The sequence below is a fragment of the Orcinus orca genome, chromosome 8 (genome assembly GCF_937001465.1).
Source record: "Orcinus orca chromosome 8, mOrcOrc1.1, whole genome shotgun sequence".
Lineage (NCBI taxonomy): Eukaryota > Metazoa > Chordata > Mammalia > Artiodactyla > Delphinidae > Orcinus > Orcinus orca.
Window position 1 is genome coordinate 3,557,007 of NC_064566.1, and position 11,155 is coordinate 3,568,161.

At 54.1% G+C, this 11,155-nt stretch overlaps 1 long non-coding RNA gene across 4 annotated transcripts; it reads left to right on the forward strand.

Annotated features, from left to right (window-relative positions):
* The first annotated feature begins 581 nt into the window (after positions 1 to 581).
* On the forward strand, positions 582 to 10,783 carry LOC117195933 (uncharacterized). 4 transcript variants are annotated; one of them, XR_004475842.2, is made up of 4 exons: positions 582 to 2,349; positions 4,639 to 4,728; positions 4,920 to 6,051; positions 6,596 to 10,783. It is a non-coding gene; the product is annotated as an uncharacterized LOC117195933 (long non-coding RNA). The 4 variants fall into 4 exon arrangements; XR_007478635.1 differs by having other exon boundaries at positions 585 to 2,349; positions 4,639 to 6,051; positions 6,596 to 6,738; positions 8,889 to 10,783; XR_007478636.1 differs by having other exon boundaries at positions 588 to 2,349; positions 4,639 to 5,100; positions 5,828 to 6,051.
* Positions 10,784 to 11,155: the final 372 nt, after the last annotated feature.

Below are 11,155 nucleotides of genomic sequence, written 5' to 3' on the forward strand. Positions count from 1 at the left end.
GTTTTTCTCCGGAGTTCTGCCTCAAAGTGACATGAAATGTCAGAGGGCCAGGATGGCATACCTGTGCTCGATCCCATTCCCTTGCTCCTTCTGACATCCAGGCTTTTGGGGGAAACAAGCTCTCACGTGACGGCAGCTTGGGTTTTCAAATGCTCTGAGCGGCCTCGGTTCACACGCTCCTGGCTTTCAATGTCAATGCCACCCGGGGACACGGGGGAACGGGACGGCGTGCAGGGGTCATGGGTTCTCACTTCACGTCTCTGGAGCCTCCCTGGGCAAGAGCTGGCTCCTGGGGCCTCGCCCAGCCACTGGCCGGCGTTGGCTAAATCTCACCACTGGGATTTCTCAGACGATTAACATGGGAAAACAGAGGGGGTGAGCAGGCCGAGGAAGTGGACGCATTAAAAATAATGAGGCTAAAAAGAAATAAATAAATAAAAAAATAAAAAAATAATGAGGCAGCTCGAAATGGATGCAGGTTCCGGGGGAGAATGTGAACTAAGTTGTTGGTTTATTTTAAAATATACTTCATTTTCCATTCGGTCTCTGTTTAATCTCTTCTGATAGAGCTAAAAAAAACCCGAAAAACAAAAAACAAAACACTCCCTATTCTAAAAGCTGAAATGTATATATAGTTGAAAAAAGAAAAAGTGGGGCTAAAATACAGGTCGAAAGAACACTGTGTGAAGATGGTGCTTCCAGCGGGGCTGGGAGAAATCTACGATGAAGTGGAGGGTCTCAGCTTAAGTGGGACGACAGAAAGGTCCATCACTTTCCTTGACCTTGGTGACATGGTGAGGGAGCACTAACAGGGGAGTCAGGAAGATGAGGGCTCCAATCTTGCTCTCCCTTAGCAGCTGGGTGAGCCTGGGCAAGCCGTTTGACTTCTCTGACAAGTGAGTACTGGGCTTCCCCGGTGGCGCAGTGGTTGAGCGTCCGCCTGCCGATGCAGGGAACGCGGGTTCGTGCCCCGGTGCGGGAGGATCCCACATGCCGCGGAGCGGCTGGGCCCGTGAGCCATGGCCGCTGAGCCTGCGCGTCCGGAGCCTGTGCTCCGCAGCGGGAGAGGCCACAACAGTGAGAGGCCCGCGTACCGCAAAAAAAAAAAAGTAAGTACTAATTTTCACAGGAGGTGTCCCGGTGCCAGGGCTGACGTGTGTAAAGGAAGCAGCCGGCGCCACGCCTCGCTCAAAGTACCCACTCAATAAACAGACCGGTAGTAAGGAAGGAGCAGCCGTTACGCCAGCAGCGTATCACAGCCTCCTTGCCTGTGAAGGTAGCCCCTGGTTTCTTCGAATCATCGAGTCTTTTAATGTGCCTCGTTCTGATTTAAGCTAATGACTCCTGCTTGAATATCACTCAGCAAGGAGGTGGCCAGCACCCCTCTGGGGACCCTCAGCTGGACACCGTCCTCCAGGGTGGAAGAGGGCTGGAGTTACAGTGGGCAGGGAGAGAAGGTGTCTTGGGAGAAATCTGTCTTGAGTGAAGAGCTGCCCCCCTGCCTGAAGCTGGGCAACGAGAAGACCCCTTGGGGGCTTGGTCAGGTCCCTGGACTCACAGGGAGGGTGGACCAGACTCTGCCCTTGTGCTTCAAAGCGTCTCTGGCAGAAGGCTGGCTGGGGGGTCCTGGGCAGCAGTGACTGTCCCCACGGACAGCGTGGGCACGAGGGGCGTGAGGATGTTAGAGAGTGTCCTGTGGACTGGACGTGGGCCCTTGGGAGGGAGCCAGCCAGGAGTGAAGAGCCCCTGTGTGTTACTATCAGCGACAGATGCTCAGCGGGGTCTGAGTGGGATGTTTTCATTACACCAGGGCCCCAAACCCACGAAAGCAGCTCAAGAGGGTCAGCTTCAGATACAAGCCCAGCTGGGAGCCCACTTTCCCCTCCCCCAGCCCTGGAGGGTCCAACGGCCTAGAGACGGGTGGGCAGAGGGAGGGGAGGAACCCAGGAAATGAGAGAAGGCAGAGGCAGGGGTTAGGGTTAGGGAAATCTCACAGGGGACCGGACGCTTTAATTATCCTCATGAGACCATGCTTTTGTGACTCAGCAGGGCTGGGAAAGCTTTTCTTCTGACAGTGACCAGAAAGTCATGGGGCCTCTGCCCTAGAATTCCCCGGGGGGCTGGGAAGAGCCAGTCCCAGACATTGGTGGGTGGTAAACGGGCTCCTGGAACCAAACAAATCGGACCTGATTTACAGCGTTTGCTGACGGCTGAGGTGTAAATTCTTCCACCCCTGCCAAGTTCAAGGTCCCAGTGTGACGTCACCGAACGCAGAGCTGGGAAGAGACACAGACAGTTGGCTCTTGTGAGTTGGTGTGAGCAGGTGTGAGCCAGCTCCCGCACGCCCAGGTTTGAAGGGGCGGTGGGGAAAAAACGGGACCTTTCCTGCTGTCCCCTCTGGACTCCTGTTCCTTTAATGTAATGGTTTCCCTGCTTTATTTTCCTTTGGAACACCCCTCCCGGCCTTACGTTTTCTGCTTCCACGTGCATATGGGGGTAGGAAGGTCTTCCTTCTCTCCCCTGCACCCCAAGATACGTGAGAACAGGCGTGCTGTTTTGATCACGGCTAAATCCCCGCCCCACAAGCCTGCACAGATCTGGCTCTGCACAGGTTCTCAGTGTTTACTGAAGGAATGAATAAATCAGTGAATGGGGCCCCTCCTCCAGGAAGCCCTCCCTGGCCCCCAGGCAAGGACAGGTCTCCCTGCCGCACGCCTGCACTGCGCCATGGACTTCGCAGCACTTAATGTGACCGCATTTGGCAATTCCCTGGGCTCCAGGTGTGCGTGTCCTGCCGGAAGAGGAACCGCTTCACGGCCGATTCCAAAGCGGCCTTATTTACGGCCACATTCCCAGCCCTGGCTCCGAGCCCGGCACTTAGCAGACCCTCAATAAATACTCCCGAACAGATGGCCAAATGGATACTTGGCGTGTGGCCTAAACACAACAGGGGTGGGCTTCGGGGGAGCCCCAGACTGCTCCCCACTCTTCCGAGCACGCTGGGGCTTCATCAGATAGGCAGGTTCCACCCAGCAACGAACAGCCGGTCCTCAAGCCATCGGACGGCCCTTGATTCAACCCAGGTGGTCATGCCGCATCCGGGCAAGGGGACAGTCACCACCCCAAACGTTGCTGGGCACCGGCCGGCGTGGAGTCTAGAAACAGTCAGAAATGCTCCCTTCCAGAAGGGACCATGTCCTCTCCACTCACTACATGAGAGCCAGATGAGTCCACGGCCCACCGCTCACGAGGGGCCAGGAAGGCCCACCCATCCTCATCCCCGGGAGGAGGGGGACCTGCTAGTGAGCACTGCCAAAGGCCACCTGACTTGCTCCTGAAACACAGGCGGGATCGGCAAGGGCGGGCGCAGCCCAGAGCAGAAAGTACCGGGGAGCACGGAGCAGCAAACAGCCCGGCCCGGCGCTGCCTGCGAGCTGCTGTCGGGTGGAACCAGCCATGGGTCCTGTGGATTTCATCCCGGGGGTACGTCCCGCACAGGCCCCCAGGACCCTGGCTTTAATTCTCTGCTGCTGCCATCTTGAAATTCTTCATAATTTGTGAACAGAACCTGGCATTTTCACTCTGGCATGGACCCCACTAATTATGAAGCTGGCCCTAGTTGTAAGAGTTGGCGTTTCACAAAGGGGTAAAGGAGGGTGTCTCGCAAGCATGTGGGCCGGGGGTTACCACCCTTGGCAATGGCAAGAACTGCCCAGAGCCACCAGGGCCCTGCCCGGAGACACCAGGAGGACACCAGAGACAAGTTTTACATGCAAACAGCTTCATTCAAATAGGAAATAGGCTCGGGGCTTAAAAACAATTTCTTTTGGCTCCTAAAGAGTTAGCTTTTATGATTCAGTGTAGGGTGCAGTGCTGTCTCCTGGGGTCTTGTGGTGCTTAGATTTGCAAGGAAACACATCTGGGTTTCCACCTTTATATAGTGGCCACACCCCTCTCCCCGCATCAGGACCCAAGATACACCTGGCCCGTGTGTTAATTCAGTTGTTGGACAAGGATTTGTTGCCAGGCATATTTCTAGGGAAATAGGCAGTGAACAAAACAGACAAAAATCCTGGCTTGCGGTGGCTTGCGTTCTAGTGGGGAAGAAAGAGCAGGAAAAGAAAGTCAGATGGACAGTGTGAAAGGCAGGGGTGAAGCAGGCAGTGTGTTTAGGGGGCAGAGAGTTGCCATCTGGAAGTGGCCCGATCACTAACAGAACACGGTAGAGACCCCGCATCACAGGCCCCGTCCGCTTCTCCTTTGCCCACAATGTCCAGGGTGCAGCCAGCCTGGCCTGGGCCTTGACCCCCTTTAATTCGTCTGCTGACCTGACAGCCGGGCAGAAAATCGTTCAGGAAGACAAATGAGGCTGCCGCTGAAAGGCACCCCCGGCTCTCCCAGGAGCTCCCAGGCATGGAAGGAGCAGAGCCAGTCCCTAATGCTGTCCTGGTTTTGCTCTCTCGTGCCATTTTCCGTCCTCAGCATCCCTGACCTGCCTCCATCCTTCCGCTGAAATCAGATGACTGAAGTGAGGCCAAGGGACGCAGGCTCGGACCACCTCTTCTCTTTGACACCAGATCCAGGGTCAGAGGCACAGACAAGCAGTCACAATTTTCTATCGCTCTTTTTGCTTCCCAGAGCCGTCTCCTCAACTTCATCTTATTTTCGCTAAAATGCAAATTGGGAAAGCAGTGAAACCTAGCAGTGCATCCTCTGTGTTGATGTCATGTGAGTAGATGCTTGGAGGTGACTTTCCGTCACCCTCCTGCTGCCCCACAAAAAGGGGCGGTGGGGAGGGGGGAATGTGTCCTTGGAAAGTCTCTGCAGCTGTGCGGCCGTGGGCGTGTCTCCTGACCTCTGTGGGGTCACGTGCCCCCTGCCTTGTTTCCTCTCTCCTTCCCTTTCTCTGCTCCTCAAAGGGCTACAGGGCGAGCAGACCCCAGGCGCCACGAGCCGGTGCTGCCTTGTGGTGGCGTCATCTTCCCCGTGATGAGCGGGACGAGAAGGACGGAGCCTGAGTGACAGAAGCTTGCTGGGTGGCTGAGTTAGCAGCGGTGTGGGAAGCCGGGACCAGGCGTCACCAGGAGTGACGTCATCACAGTGAGCTCAGCAAAAGCGGCAAAGCTTCCATCCTTGGAAGCGCCAAGACCACAGTCTTCTCGACCTCCCGTGGGGGTCCCGCTCCCTCCCCATAGTGACAGAGCAGCACAGAGATGGGGCTCAATGTCTGCTGGGCCACATCCTGGCCTCGGCCCGGAGCCCCTCTAGATGGTACCCCCCTGAGGCCAGGAGCACATGTGAGTCCCCTGGATTACCCAAAAGGGCCCTGCACATAGTAGGTCCTCAACATCTAGGAACTGGGCCAAAAGGAGATGGGGGAAAATTCCCCAAAAGTTAACTCACTGGTGTTTCACCTGCTTTTCTCCTTCACTTGAGGATTTTAAAACTTTTTAGAAGATGATTACGGCCAGGAACACCCAACCACGGGTCCAAGAGTGAAACAATGAAAAGACAGGAGAGACAGAGCGTAGCCCCAAAACCTTATAAATAAAAGGGGCTGCGGGCCTTTCATGAAATAAGGATGGTCTGCAGAGCCCTGGGCGCAAGGCTTACAAATTGTCACTGGTCCACACGTCTGGATCTCCTCGGCCACCGCCCTCTCTCCTCTGGATTCCGGGAGCAGCCCTACGCTGCCTCCCCACCCTGGCTGCCGTAGCCAATGCTGGTGGGAGCATCACTTGTAGAGCGATTTTGGAAAGTGTTGAGGCATAATCTACTAGAGCCCCATCTGAGCACACCTTTGACTCAGCAATTCCACTCCCAACAGAGATGCTTTCACGTGTTCACCAAAAGCCCTGCACGGAACGCCCAGAGGAAGCAGCCCTGCTCTCCATAGCCCTCAGTTCAGCCCGCCGCCTGCAGCAGGACCATCAGGAACACGTGGAATGAAATGAATGAGCTGTACGGCACATGGGCTACAAGGACATGGCTCACAGCACATGCTGAGCCAAAGAAGCCAGGTGCTGGAGTGTTTGCTGCCCGCTTCCACTGGTAACGATTCAAAACCAGGCAAAATGTTCCCTGGTGGTGGAAGGCACAGGAACGGCTGGGGGTGGGGCGGACTGGAAGGGGCTATGGAGAGGATATGGAGGTCACATTCTTTTTCTTTCCTGAGTACCAGTTACCTGAGTGCATTCCCTTTATGAAAATCCATTGACTTGTACTGCTGTGGGCGGAATTGTGTTTTTCTCAAATGTGGGCACGTGTGGAAGGGCACATGTGGAAGCCCTAACCCCAGTGTGACTGTATTTGGAGACAGAGTCTGTTTTTAAATTTATTTTAGCTGCACTGGGTCTTAGTTGCGGCACACAGGATCTTTGTTGAGGCATACGGGATCTTTAGTTGCGGCGTGCGGGCTTCTTAGCTGCAGCACGCATGTGGGATCTAGTTCCCTGACCAGGGATCGAACCCGGGCCCCCTGCATTGGGAGTATGGAGTCTTACCCACTGGACCACCAGGGAAGTCCCAGAGATAGATTCTTTAAGGGGGGAATTAAAGTTAAATGAGATCATTAACCTCAAGGGTGGTGCTCTAGTCCTGTAGGGACACCAGAGAGACACAGAAGAAAGGCCATGTGAGGACACAGCAAGAAGGTGACTGTCTGCAAGCCAGGGAGGGAGCTCTCACCAGAACCCAGCCTTGCTGGACTTTGATCTTGGACTTCCAACCTCCAGAACTGTGAGAAATACATTTCTACTGCTTAAGCCCCCCGGTCTATGGTGTTTTGTTATGGGAGCCTGAGCTGACTAATTAGCATATGCTTAGGACGTGTGCACTTTTCTCTACATATGGTATATTCAATTAAAACTTGACTTAAAAGGCAAATCTGGTCCTAGCCCTCCTCTATTTGCAATTCTTCCCTGGCTTCTCATGTGCTCTTAAGAGCAAGTCCAAATTCATAATGTGGTCGTGAAGACAGCATGATTGAGCCCCTCTTGGCCTCTCTAGCCTTGGACCACTCTGCCACAGCTTCTCTGACTTTGTTTCAGTTGCTTGAACATGCCAAACACTTACCTGCCTCAGGGCCTTTGTGCCTGCTCTTCCCACCACCTAAAACACTTTCTCTACCTTTTTGCAGAGCAAACTCCTCATCCTTCAGGTTCCAGCTTAAGTTTGTTTTTTCCTTGGGAAAGGTTTTCCTGATCCCAAGCTGGGTCAGATTCCTCTAGTATAAACTCTCAAAGCACCTTCCTTTTTCTTCATTACACCCCTTCCAGTTGGAAATATATGTAATATTGCTGCCTGTTTTCTGTCTTCCCCACTAGATTGTGAACTCTTTGAGGCCAGGGGACAGTCTTGTTCTCTGGTGGGACCACAATACCCAGTGTGAATGAAAGGCTGGGTGGATGGATGGAGGGTTGGATAGATGGATGGTTGGATGGAAGGATGGAGGGTTGGATAGATGGATGGATGGATGGATGAATACATGGACAAATGGATGGATGGATGGTTGGATGGACAGATGGTTGGATAAATTTATGGACAAATGGATGGACGAGTAGATACCAATCCCAATAAAAATATCTCCGGCAGGCAACAATTCTGTTTACAACAGAAGCATCTGTTGAAACTTTGAGGTGCACAAATGAGTCAGCACTCTGTGCTCTGCTAATTTTTAGGAAGTGATCTAAGAATACATCTCTCAGCCTTTCATCGATGAGGCAAATGGTGAACCTCTTTAAATATTTACGTTTTTAAAGTGCTAAAGTTTGGAAACACCTAAAAAATACCCCTGTGATGTACTGTCTACCTTAGGCCTTCCAGCAATATGGAAAGGGGAAAAGAAATTTTTTCTTTGGAGAATGGATGAAGGACATTTCCCCAGCACCAGAGTGGGGGAAGTGAGAAGATTCTGGTTCCTGCACCCTAGGTGTGTGGGCAGTTGGCACGTGCCGGGGCGGTGGCTGCAGTGGGTGTCAGAAGCCCATCAGTGCTCGTCTATGAGCTGCAGGGTTAGACATAGGTGGGGGTGTATGGTGAGGTGCTGGGTGTCCCAAGGCCTGCGTAACTCTTCCAGGTCACCCCCTCGCCCACCCCCGGCTGAGCCCTGTGTCTTCCAGTTCTTCCATCCCGCTCTCTCCCCTCCAGGTCTTTGCATATGCTGTTCCCTCCGCCTGGAGCACCCTTCCTGAGCCTTTCCACCTGAGTAACGCCTGCTCTTCTGGAGGTTGTCACTTCCTCCAGGATGCCTTCCTGGGATTCCCCCCAACACACTCCATCAGATTCTCCTCCCCCTGCTCACCCCGAGTGTCCCTGTCCCGGTACCTTCAACCCACATTCACAGAGCAGACAGGTGTCACTATTTGCAGACGGGTGTCGAGGCACTGGGAGTGGGTAGTGAGCAGGACAGCCCCCGCCCCCGGGAGCTTACATCCCAGTGGAGGGAATACTAATACCCGCCAAGAACGCAGAGTGTAGCGAACCACAGCCAGACCAGCTGTGGACCCAGGAGGAGGGGAGGGGCCTCGCGCGGGTGGGTGGTGGCGGAGGTGGCTGAGGACGTGCAGCAGGACGTGGGCAGGAGGGACAGCGAGGACCAGGGCCCGAGGTGGGAGCGAGGGGCCTGTGCTGGAGGGACAGGCGAGGGGCCCGTGGGCCCCTCCTGATCTACCCTGTTGTTGCTTGAGTGTCCGTCTGTCTGTCTGTCTCATGACGGTTTCCTTGAGGCCCGCAGAGCAGCTTCTGGAAGGCGACTGGGGCTCAGCCAGGCACCGGCAGGGTCTTTGTGGGCCGTGCTGGCTGCCCGCCCTCACCTACAGATGGAAGCCAGAGGGCCTTTTCCCCAGCTTGTCTGATTCCCTTTCCCTTTCCCTCCCACGACCCTGCAGTGCAGCCGGTCCCCCGTGATGACGGAGAAACTCAGACCTAGAGACAGATAGCGCTAGCTTGGTCAGACGTATCAGCGGCCCCCGCAGGAGGACCCGGGCAAAGCCTGCAGAGACCGCAAGCCTGCAGGCACCAAGAAGCAATCTGGGCAAGTGGGCAGGAAGGGGGAGCAGTCGGGGTCCCCGGCTGTGTGGCTGAGACCAAAGCTCCGTGTTACGGGCTGAATCGTGTCCCCTCAAAATTCCTGCCTTGGAGTCCTGACCCCCGGCACCTCAGAGAGTGGCTGTGTCTGCAGCTGGGCTTTTAGAGAGGCGATTAAGGTAAAATGAGGTCACTAGGGTGGGGCCCTAGTCCAATGTGACTGGTGTCCTTATACAAAGAGGAGTTCAGGACACAGACACACACAGAGGGATGGCCATGTGAGGACACAGGGAGAAGTCGGCCGTCTACACGCCGAGGACAGAGGCCTCAGGAGGAACCAGCCCTGCCCACACCTGGATCTCAGATTCCAGCCTCCAGGACTGGGGACAGTCAATCTGGCTGTTTATGCTTTCCAGACTCTGGGACTTTGTCATGGTGGCCCTGGCTGTCTAATGCATTTTCCTTTAAGGGGAAAAACAGACCTGACATGCAATCCTCCCTAACTTCTGTGACATCCAAGGAAAATCCGAAGGCTCAAATCTTTGGACAGGAGCTGCAGAGGTTATGCCCGGATCTCCTTCTGGAAGGCCTGTGAGTGAGCAGGGGCTTTCTAACGTTCCGGGGAAGATAATAATAAAAGCAGGATTTATGCCGTTTGCTTATCTGCACTCACTTCGCAACCAACCCCCTCGAGGGGCGCCCTCCGACCCCACCTCACACCTGGGGACACTGGAGCACCGGGAGGGGTAACTGTCAGTCCCACTGCAGGAAGCAGACCCTGCCCCTTCCTTGGGTGCAGCCCATGTCCCTTCTGAAGCCTCACTGGCATCGGTGGAGACTTCTAGCAACTCTCCTGGCAGAGCTGTGGCTCTCCTGAGAAAGAGCTGCGTCCAGGGACGCTCAGAAATCCCTCGGACAAAGTCCCTGCCCTGAGCGAGACCCGTCCCATCAGTGGGTCCTGGCTTGTTGAGACTCATGCTGGCTGTTCCGTAGGCCTTTGGTCCTTTGGTCCCCAATTGGCGTGAATTCTTCTGGGTGTTAAGAGAAGGAAATAATGAAACCTGCCAGGGCCATGTCATCATTTCCAGACGTCTGGGTTGCGCGTGGGAAACGCCTGTGGCGTTTGGATCCAAGAGGGCTGTCTGGGCGCCAGGGGCCCATGGCTCACTGCCTGTGGAACGCGACCTCGTCTTGCTGGAGACTCTGTGGCTGGGCCACGCTCTCCCTCAATGGTTTGATCTTCCCTCACTGAGATGTGCAGGACGTGGGATGCTGAGTGCTGCATTCACGTGGGCTTCCTGGAGGTGGTGTCTCGGCTCCTGGGCAGGGGAGACTGGGGGAGGTTCCACTACGGACAGTGACCTGACAGCGCTCAGGAGAGCACTTGGCACAGTCTCCCTTTGTAAGGTCTCTGTGGTCATTACCTGCCACCAAATCTGAAGGGCACTTGCTTCATTCAAAGTTGGAAGAAAAGTGGGAGCAGCTTAAGGCGCATATCACTAAAGACGAAGGCAAATGCCACACCCTTTAAAAAGAGCTAATGGCTCACAAACAGGGTGATGGTGGCAGAAAGACAGACACACAGACCCATGGGGCGGAATAGAGAATACAGAAATAACCCTTGCATATACGGTCAAACCATCCTCGACAAGACCATGTGGTTGAACCACTGAATGCAATGGAGCAAAGGACAATCCTTTCAACAAATGGGCTGGGAAAGCTGGATCTCCACATGCCAAAAAGTGAACCTGGACCCTGACTTTCCACCATCTACAAAAATTAACTCAAAATGGATCAAGGAGCTGAACGAAAGACTTGAAACTATAAAATTCCTAGAAGAAAACATAGGGGGAAATCTTCATGACGTAGGGTTTGGCAATGATTTCTTGCAAATGACACCAAAAGCACAGGCTACAAAAGCATATATAAACAAGTGGGATTACATTAAACTTGAAACTTCTATGCCACCACAGAAACCATCCATAGGGTGAAAGGTAACCTACACAAGGGAGAAAATATCTGCAAACCATGTATCTGATGAGGGGCTCACATCCAGACGACAGAAAGAACTCCTCAATTCAATATCCAAAACCAAAAGAATCTGATTAAAATTGGCAAAGGACTTGAA